The 10,123-nt window shown below is 39.2% G+C and overlaps 1 long non-coding RNA gene across 1 annotated transcript; it reads left to right on the forward strand.

The window, feature by feature from the left end:
- Positions 1–1,061: 1,061 nt before the first annotated feature.
- LOC139747570 (uncharacterized) lies at positions 1,062–9,667 on the forward strand. The gene is made up of 2 exons (XR_011712415.1): positions 1,062–1,287; positions 7,797–9,667. It is a non-coding gene; the product is annotated as an uncharacterized lncRNA (long non-coding RNA).
- Positions 9,668–10,123: the final 456 nt, after the last annotated feature.

Raw genomic sequence — 10,123 nt, forward strand, 5'->3', positions numbered from 1 at the left:
CTTTTGGAAAACTAAAAACGAGAGGGGAGGATTTCCAGCCCCCCGCTCCCTTCCCATGTAGTCGCCTTCAACGACACGCAGGGAATTTGTAGCCTATTGCGTTCACTTCTTAATCTATTATAGCAATAGTCCAACATCCGGTTCTTCCAATATCTCGGATATAGTTTTTTGATAATAATTTTACTTTACTTCCCATGTTGCTTAAATCCTTTAATGTAAATGTTGCCTTCAGCAACAATAGTACTATAAAGAATATCTTAATCAGGAACTCGCCAGAAAATTCTCCTGGATGTATCTATAAAGTGCCATGTAAAAATTGATAAGTTTTATGTTGGGCAGACTGGTAAGGATCTTTCTGTGAGACTTAAGCAACATTAATATATTGGGCAGACTGGTAAGGATCTTTCTGTTAGACTTAAGCAACATTAATATGTTGGGCAGACTGGTAAGGATCTTTCTGTTAGACTTAAGCAACATGAATATAATATAAGAACAGGACAAGAATCAAATGCTTTGTTTAATCACGTTACAAACTATGATAATTGTATTGACTGGAGTAATGCCATCTCAGTTATTAACTCCAACTCCAGCACCACGAGACATATCATTAAATCTTCTATTATTAGATATACAAAGAATTATAACCTTAATATTAGTAGAAAATTGTTGAAAAAATATGTAAACAAATCACCTTCTTGTCTACATAGTAAGTTTGTGATACGCTGTCTTGTCTGTCTTGGACAATCACTTGTTTACCAAATGGCGTTCTAGCTCCGTCTCTTCGTTGTATATCAGCTGACTGTTATATTTCTTTCTTGTATCTCCCCTGATGATGTGATTATTACACGAAAGTGCACATGGGAACTTATCGTGTTTCATTTCCCCCGTGGACTCATTGGAATATATATATATATATATATATATATATATATATATATATATATATATATATATATATATATATATATATATATATATGTATGTATGTATGTATGTATGTATGTGTGTGTGTGTGTGTGTGTGTGTGTGTGTGTAACGTTGGTCCTGTACAACCCACACAGGTTGACCCTACTTGGGACAGTCGGGAGCTGGTGTTTGTGAACGAGACGTCGGGGTTGGAGACGGCCGTAAAGAGCCTGCAGTTTCCCCTGCGGCTGACCATGGTGCAGCTGGACGGTCTGCAAGTGAAGTGTGTGGCGTCCATCCCCGAAATGTACTGGCTGAGCAGCGAGACGACCCTCTCTGTTGAGTTACCCCACAACTATAGCCACCTGTTCGGCTCACAGGGTCAGTACAGAAAGTGATTCCTTATATCTTTTTGCCTATTTTGCCGACCAACCCATATGTGTGTATGTACCAGCTGCTACAACAGGGATTGGGACCTTTGCGCTCGGCCCCGGGCAGGTAGTGATAGGCGTGTGTTACCATACACTGGTTTTGTTTTCCTGTGGAGCAAGGAAAGATTTTGAAGAAAGAATCAGGATTTTATCGTTTCATGCGTTAGATTAACGCAAAAGTAAGGGGAAAGGTTTATTTATTAGTAACTGCATTAGATAGTATTATGAATAAGGGATTTAAAAGAGTTACAATCTCTTGAAGACAAATAGCTTTTGAGATATTTGTAAAATGTAATTTTTACGGGGAGGTGAGGGTGACAATCGCTGGATGTCGGTGTTCAGTGAAACGGCAGAAAGCTAGGCTATTTTCATTATATATATATATATATATATATATATATATATATATATATATATATATATATATATATATATATATATATATTGTTATTATTATTTTTTGCTTTGTCGCTGTCTCCCGCGTTTACGAGGTAGCGCAAGGAAACAGACGAAAGAAATGGCCCAACCCACCCCCCTGCACATGTATATACATACACGTCCACACACGCAAATATACATACCCATACATCTCAGTGTACACATATATATATACACACACAGACACATACATATATACCCATGCACACAATTCACACTGCCTTTATTCATTCCCATCGCCACCTCGCCACACATGGAATAACATCCCCCTCCCCCCTCATGTGTCCGAGTTAGCGCTAGGAAAAGACACCAAAGGCTCCATTCGTTCACACTCAGTCTCTAGCTGTCATGCAATAATGCCCGAAACCACAGCTCCCTTTCCACATCCAGGCCCCACAGAACTTTCCATGGTTTACCCCAGACGCTTCACATACCCTGATTCAATCCATTGACCGCACGTCGACCCCGGTACACCACATCGATCCAATTCACTCTATTCCTTGCCCGCCTTTCACACTCCTGCATGTTCAGGCCCCGATCACTCAAAATCTTTTTCACTCCAACTTTCCACCTCCAATTTGGTCTCCCACTTCTCCTCGTTCCCTCCACCTCCGACACATATATCCTCTTGGTCAATCTTTCCTCACTCATTCTCTCCATGTGCCCAAACCATTTCAAAACACCCTCTTCTGCTCTCTCAACCACGCTCTTTTTATTTCCACACATCTCTCTTACCCTTACATTACTTCCTCGATCAAACTACCTCACACCACACATTGTCCTCAAACATCTCATTTCCAGCACATCCACCTTCCTGCGCACTACTCTATTATCCATAGCCCACGCCTCGCGACCACTATTCCTTCAAACATAGCCATTTTTGCTTCCCGAGATAATGTTCTCGACTTCCACACATTCTTCAAGGCTCCCAGGATTTTCGCCCCCTCCCCCACCCTATGATTCACTTCCGCTTCCATGGTTCCATCCGCTGCCAGATCCACTCCCAGGTATCTAAAACACTTTACTTCCTCCAGTTTTTCTCCATTCAAACTTACCTCCCAATTGACTTGACCCTCAACCCTACTGTACCTAATAACCTTGCTCTTATTCACATTTACTCTTAACTTTCTTCTTTCACGCACTTTACCAAACTCAGTCACAGCTTCTGCAGTTTCTCACATGAATCAGCCACCAGCGCTGTATCATCAGTAAACAACAACTGACTCACTTCTCAAGCTCTCTTATCCCCAACAGACTTTATACTTGCCCCTCTTTCCAAAACTCTTGCATTCACCTCCCTAACAACCCCATCCATAGACAAATTAAACAACCATGGAGACATCACACACCCCTGCCGCAAACCTACATTCACTGAGAACCAATATATATATATATATATATATATATATATATATATATATATATATATATATATATATATATATATTATCCCTGGGGATAGGGGATTAAGAATACTTCCCACGTATTCCCTGCGTGTCGTAGAAGGCGACTAAAAGGGGAGGGAGCGGGGAGCTGGAAACCCTCCCCTCTCGTTTTTTTTTTTTTTTTTTTTTTCCAAAAGAAGGAACAGAGGGGGCCAGGTGAGGATATTCCAAAATAGGCCCAGTCCTCTGTTCTTACCGCTACCTCACTAACGTGGGAAATAGCGAATAGTTTAAAAGAAAAAAGAAAAAAAAAAAAATATATATATATATATATATATATATATATATATATATATATATATATATATATATATATATATATATATGGGAGGGTATTGATTGAGACGGTAAAGGCATGTACAGAGCATCAGATTGGGGAAGAGCAGTGTGGTTTCAGAAGTGGTTGTGGATGTGTGAATCAGGTGTTTGCTTTGAAGAATGTATGTGAGAAATACTCAGGAAAACGGATTGATTTGCATTTAGCATTTATGGATCTGGAGAAGGCATATGACAGAGTTCATAGAGATGCTCTGTGGAAGGTATTAAGAGTATATGGTGTGGGATGTAAGTTGCTAGATGCAGTGAAAAGTTTTTATCGAGGATGTAGGTATGCATATGAGTAGGAAGAGAGGAAAGTGATTGGTTCCCAGTGAATGTCGGTTTGCGGCAGGGGTGCGTGAGGTCTCCATGGTTGTTTTATTTGTTTATGGATGGGGTTGTTGGGGAGGTGAATGCAAGAGTTTTGGAGGGAGGGGCAAGTATGCAGTCCGTTGTGGTTGAGAGGGCTTGGGCAGTGAGTCAGTTGTTGTTCGTTGTTGATACAGCTCTGGTGGGTGATTCATGTGAGAAACTGCAGAAGTTGGTGACTGAGTTTGGTAAAGTGTGTGGAAGAAGAAAGTTAAGAGTAAATGTGAATAAGAGCAAGGTTATTAGGTACTGTAGGGTTGAGGGTCAAGTCAATTGGGAGGTAAGTTTGAATGGAGAAAAACTGGAGGAAGTGAAGTGTTTTAGATATCTGAAAGTGGATTTAGCAGCGGATGGAACCATGAAAGCGGAAGTATCACAAGGTGGGGGAGGGGACAAAGGTTCTGGGAGCGTTGAAGAATGCATGGAAGGCGAGAACGTTATCTCGGAGAGCAAAAATGGGTTTGTTTGAAGAAATAGTGGTTCCAACAATGTTATGTGGTTGCGAGACATGGGCTATAGATAGGGTTGTGCGGAGGAAGGTGGATGTGTTGGAAATTAGATGTTTAAGGACAATATGTGGTGTGAGGTGGTTTGATCGAGTAAGTAATGAAAGTGTTAGAGAGATGTGCGGAAGTAAAAAGTGTGTGGTTGAGAGAGCAGAAGGTGTATTGAAATGGTTTGGTCACATGGAGAGAATGAGTGAGGAAAGATTGACAAAGAAGATGTATGTGTCAGAGGTGGAGGGAAGGAAAAGTGGGAGACCAAATTGGATGTGGAAGGATGGAGTGAAAAAGATTTTGAGCGATCGGGGCCTGAACATGCAGGAGGGTGAAAGGCGTGCAAGGAAAAGAGTAAATTGGATCGATGTGGTATACCGGGGTCGACGTGCTGCCAATGGATTGAACCAGGGCATGTGAAGCTTCTGGGGTAAACATGGAAGATTTTGTGGGGCCTGGATGTGGAAAGGGAGCTGTGTTTTCGGTGCATTATACATGACAGCTAGAGAGTGCGTGTGAACGAATGTGGCCTTTGTTGTTTTTGCCTAGCATTACCTTGCGCTCGCGGGGGAAAAGGGGTGCCATTTCATGTGTGGCGAGGTGACGACGAGATTGGATGAAGGCAGTGAGTATGAATATGTACATGTGTATTTATATATATATATATATATATATATATATATATATATATATATATATATATATATATATTATTTTTTTTATTATCATACTTTGTCGCTGTCTCCCGCGTTTGCGAGGTAGCGCAAGGAAACAGACGAAAGAAATGGCCCCCCCCCCCCATACACATGTATATACATACGTCCACACACGCAAATATACATACCTACACAGCTTTCCATGGTTTACCCCAGACGCTTCACATGCCTTGATTCAATCCACTGACAGCACGTCAACCCCGGTATACCACATCGCTCCAATTCACTCTATTCCTTGCCCTCCTTTCACCCTCCTGCATGTTCAGGCCCCGATCACACAAAATCTTTTTCACTCCATCTTTCCACCTCCAATTTGGTCTCCCTCTTCTCCTCGTTCCCTCCACCTCCGACACATATATCCTCTTGGTCAATCTTTCCTCACTCATTCTCTCCATGTGCCCAAACCACTTCAAAACACCCTCTTCTGCTCTCTCAACCACGCTCTTTTTATTTCCACACATCTCTCTTACCCTTACGTTACTCACTCGATCAAACCACCTCACACCACACATTGTCCTCAAACATCTCATTTCCAGCACATCCATCCTCCTGCGCACAACTCTATCCATAGCCCACGCCTCGCAACCATACAACATTGTTGGAACCACTATTCCTTCAAACATACCCATTTTTGCTTTCCGAGATAATGTTCTCGACTTCCACACATTCTTCAAGGCCCCCAGAATTTTCGCCCCCTCCCCCACCCTATGATTCACTTCCGCTTCCATGTTTCCATCCGCTGCCAGATCCACTCACAGATATCTAAAACACTTCACTTCCTCCAGTTTTTCTCCATTCAAACTCACCTCCCAATTGACTTGACCCTCAACCCTACTGTACCTAATAACCTTGCTCTTATTCACATTTACTCTTAACTTTCTTCTTCCACACACTTTACCAAACTCAGTCACCAGCTTCTGCAGTTTCTCACATGAATCAGCCACCAACGCTGTATCATCAGCGAACAACAACTGACTCACTTCCCAAGCTCTCTCATCCCCAACAGACTTCATACTTGCCCCTCTTTCCAAAACTCTTGCATTTACCTCCCTAACAACCCCATCCATAAACAAATTAAACAACCATGGAGACATCACACACCCTTGCCGCAAACCTACATTCACTGAGAACCAATCACTTTCCTCTCTTCCTACATGTACACGTGCCTTACATCCTCGATAAAAACTTTTCACTGCTTCTAACAACTTTCCTCCTACACCATATATTCTTAATACCTTCCACAGAGCATCTCTATCAACTCTATCATATGCCTTCTCCAGATCCACAAATGCTACATACAAATCCATTTGCTATATATATATATATACATATATATATATATATATATATATATATATATATATATATATATATATATGTATATGTATATATATGTATGTATATATGTGTATATATATATATATATATATATATATATATATATATATATATATATATATATGTATATGTATATATGTGTATATATATGTATATATATATATATATATATATATATATATATATATATATATATATATATATATATATATATATCCCTGGGGATAGGAGAGAAAGAATACTTCCCACGTATTCCCTGCGTGTCGTGAAAGGCGACTAAAAGGGGAGGGAGCGGGGGGCTGGAAATCCTCCCCTCATTTTTTTTTTTTTTAATTTTCCAAAAGAAGGAGCAGAGAATGGGGCCAGGTGGGGATATTCCCTCACAGGCCCAGTCCTCTGTTCTTAGCGCTACCTTGCTAATGCAGGAACAGAGGGGGCCAGGTGAGGATATTCCAAAAAAGGCCCAGTCCTCTGTTCTTAACGCTACCTCGCTAACGCGGGAAAAGGTGAATAGTTTAAAAGAAAAGGATATATATATATATATATATATATATATATATATATATATATATATATATATATATATATATCTCATCTCTACGTCAAGGTAAGACTGTCCTTCTCTCAGCATTACACTCAAATTATATTCTAGATATGTCTCTCCCATTGTATAGAAGGTTTCGTCCCTGAATCGAAGAAAAATATGTATGTAGTTTGTGCCACAGACAAAGTTAAGACTGTAATTTGTGGCACAGACAAATATGTAATTTGTGTCTCAGACAAGGTTGAGCATGTAATTTGTGCTACGGACAAAGTTAAGTACATTATTTGTGTTACAGACAAGTATGTAATTTGTACTGCAGACAAAGTGAAGTATGCAATTTTCGTTGTATGTACAAAATTGAGTGTGTAATTTGTGACTTAGATAAAGTTAGATATGTAATTTTTTTGCCTCGATATGTAATATGCACCATAGGCAAACTTAGTATTTAATTTTTCCACATATAAGATTAAGTATGTAACTTATGGCACCGTTTAGTATGTAATTAGTGCCACACACAAAGTATGTAATTTGTCCAACACACAAAGTTAGGTATGTGATTTACACCAGAGTATGTAATTTGTGCCACAGACTGTTAAGCATGTAATTTGTGCCACTGACTTAAGTCCATAATTTGTTTCACAGGCAAAGTCAAGCATGTCATTAGTGGCCTAAGACATTTTTGTATAGCAGATTTTTGCTACAAAAAAAGCGATGTAAGTAACTTGTGTTAAGAGACAAAGTTGAGTGGGATGTATTTTGTGCCATAGACTAAAGCAGTTGATTCCTTCTTGCAGGGTCTGTGTCGTACAGCAGCAGTCAGAAGACAGCAACCCACACGCCTCTTCTTTCTACTCTAGTCTTTCTCGCCAGCCGTCTCCTGTGGTAGCTGGTTGCATTCTCTGAACTCCCTTCCTATATTGTATTCATTCTTGCTAATTTTATCACTCATCCTTATAATCTCTCATAATCCTTTTTTTATTAGCAATAGTCTTTTTTTTTCGTTACACTCCACTTTCTTGGGATTTAGTTTTTTCTTATCTAGTTCTTTTCCTTTTTCTTATGTTTTGCTAATTCTAATTTTGTCACTGATCCTTATAATCCCTTATAACCCTTTCTTTATCAGCGAAATGTATTTCAATTTCACTCTCCTTCCTCTGGATATGTATATATATATATATATATATATATATATATATATATATATATATATATATATATATATATATATATATTATCTAGTTCTCTTCATTATTCTTTCTCTGTGGGAGAAGCAAATGGAATAGGCAGATGAGAAGCGTGGCAAGAACATTGCCGATTCTTCATTCGCCAGCAGAAATGTGTTCGTGCGATGTGCAACGATGGGAAAGTTGTATTCCAGTCTCATCACAAGGCACAATCCAAGCTACTATTGTTGTTTCCGTCATGTGTTACAGTGGTGTGTTATAGCGCGGTTTTGTCTACCAGGAATGTAATCTTTGTGGCTCAGATTTTTTCATTCTTTGTCATCAAATATCCTTCACCGCACATATGTGTAACAAGAGAGTATTCTGGATCCCATTACAAAAAAAGGTGAGATGTTTTGATATCTTTGTAGTATGTTTCGATATCATTGGTAGAATGGTCGAATCTTCGTCACGTCTTTGTATATCCGTATGAATCACACGTTTCATTTACAGATACAAGAATATATTGTTGGTACCGCGACTCTCGCAGAGTTCCGCGGACGTCCACCCGAGTGGTCAAATGGATTTGGCATTAACAACAACTCGCTTTCTTTTCTCACAGATTCCCGGAAAAGGTTTTGGATCTTTCTGTAATTTTTTTCTTATCATTGTGGAAGCATTTTTTTTTATAAGACCTTTCTATTAACACGAACAACAGCTAGTCAATATGTTATAGATATCTACAGGTGATTACTCCAAAGACATATAGAAGTAGTTTCTTGTTTGATTTAACTTGAATCTCAAAGTTTCTTATTGTTTATTGATTTGTTTGTGAAACCCTCTCATGCTGGGGCTAGTGTGGTGTTCCTGGGTTACCCAACTAGAGGACTGATTGATTATCTTGTGTTTGTTTTGTTGATTTACTTACTAAGATAGCTATTGGCACCATTCTTTTCAACATATGTATACTATAGTTTTGAATTGATACTTTAAGAGTTTTGTGAAATGCTTGTGCATTAGTTTGCTCTGAAGAAATTTGATTGCTATGATTCTTATAGAACTCGTCCCTGTGTCCTAAAGTTCGATACACTTATATATATCTAATTTTGTACGTTCGACGAGGAGCCACAATTGTGCATTCATCGCTGGAAAAAAGTGGCTTTTTATCCTTTTGAACCGTTAAGTTGATGCCATTGTTCATCATCGTTGGACAAGACAGTCCAGCAAAGTTTTGTGTCCATTGTATTACTGAGAATTTCTGTTTTATATGTTTGATGTGTGTGTGTGGGTGTGTGTGTGTGCCCTGAAGTACGAGTCCAAAGGTACAAAAATTCAGATTTCGTTCTTTAAGTCTAAACAGTTGTTTGTTTACTTTTTCAGAATGAAACTTTCATTGATGTACCATTGTATTTTTCTACTTGATATGATAGGATTAAGATAATGTGAGCGATACAAATGTATATGTTACTTTTCGGAGATTAGTATGAATTTGAAGTACCGAGGAGGTTTGAATCCTTTTTCGGCTGTTTAAACTATTGTAGGTTGTGTATTCATGCAACGCCTGACTGTTGGTAATTAGTATTGGCTCATTGATTACCGTAGGCATCTCATGATCACACCTGATGACCTGAATATTCATGCCAACTCAGACTAGATGATACATTGCCGTGAATTTTGAGAATTGACTCGTTTGCTCAATTTAGTGCAGCCAGTCTGAATAAAACCATCATTAACCTATCAGTGAATGACACACTGAAAACTGGCAACTTCTTCCTCAACACAATGAATCACGAGAACCACAGCAGCCAACTCCGACGCATATTGAAAGCTCCACTTTTGTCGCACCAATCCAGCCCCAACTCGTGCAGCACCTATACCCCATTCCAGTTGAATCCCCTCTCGCAAAGAACACACACACACACACACACACACATACTCAAAGCCTTTACTCCCGGCTG

Source organism: Panulirus ornatus, chromosome 69, assembly GCF_036320965.1.
Source record: "Panulirus ornatus isolate Po-2019 chromosome 69, ASM3632096v1, whole genome shotgun sequence".
NCBI classification, from domain to species: Eukaryota; Metazoa; Arthropoda; class Malacostraca; order Decapoda; family Palinuridae; genus Panulirus; species Panulirus ornatus.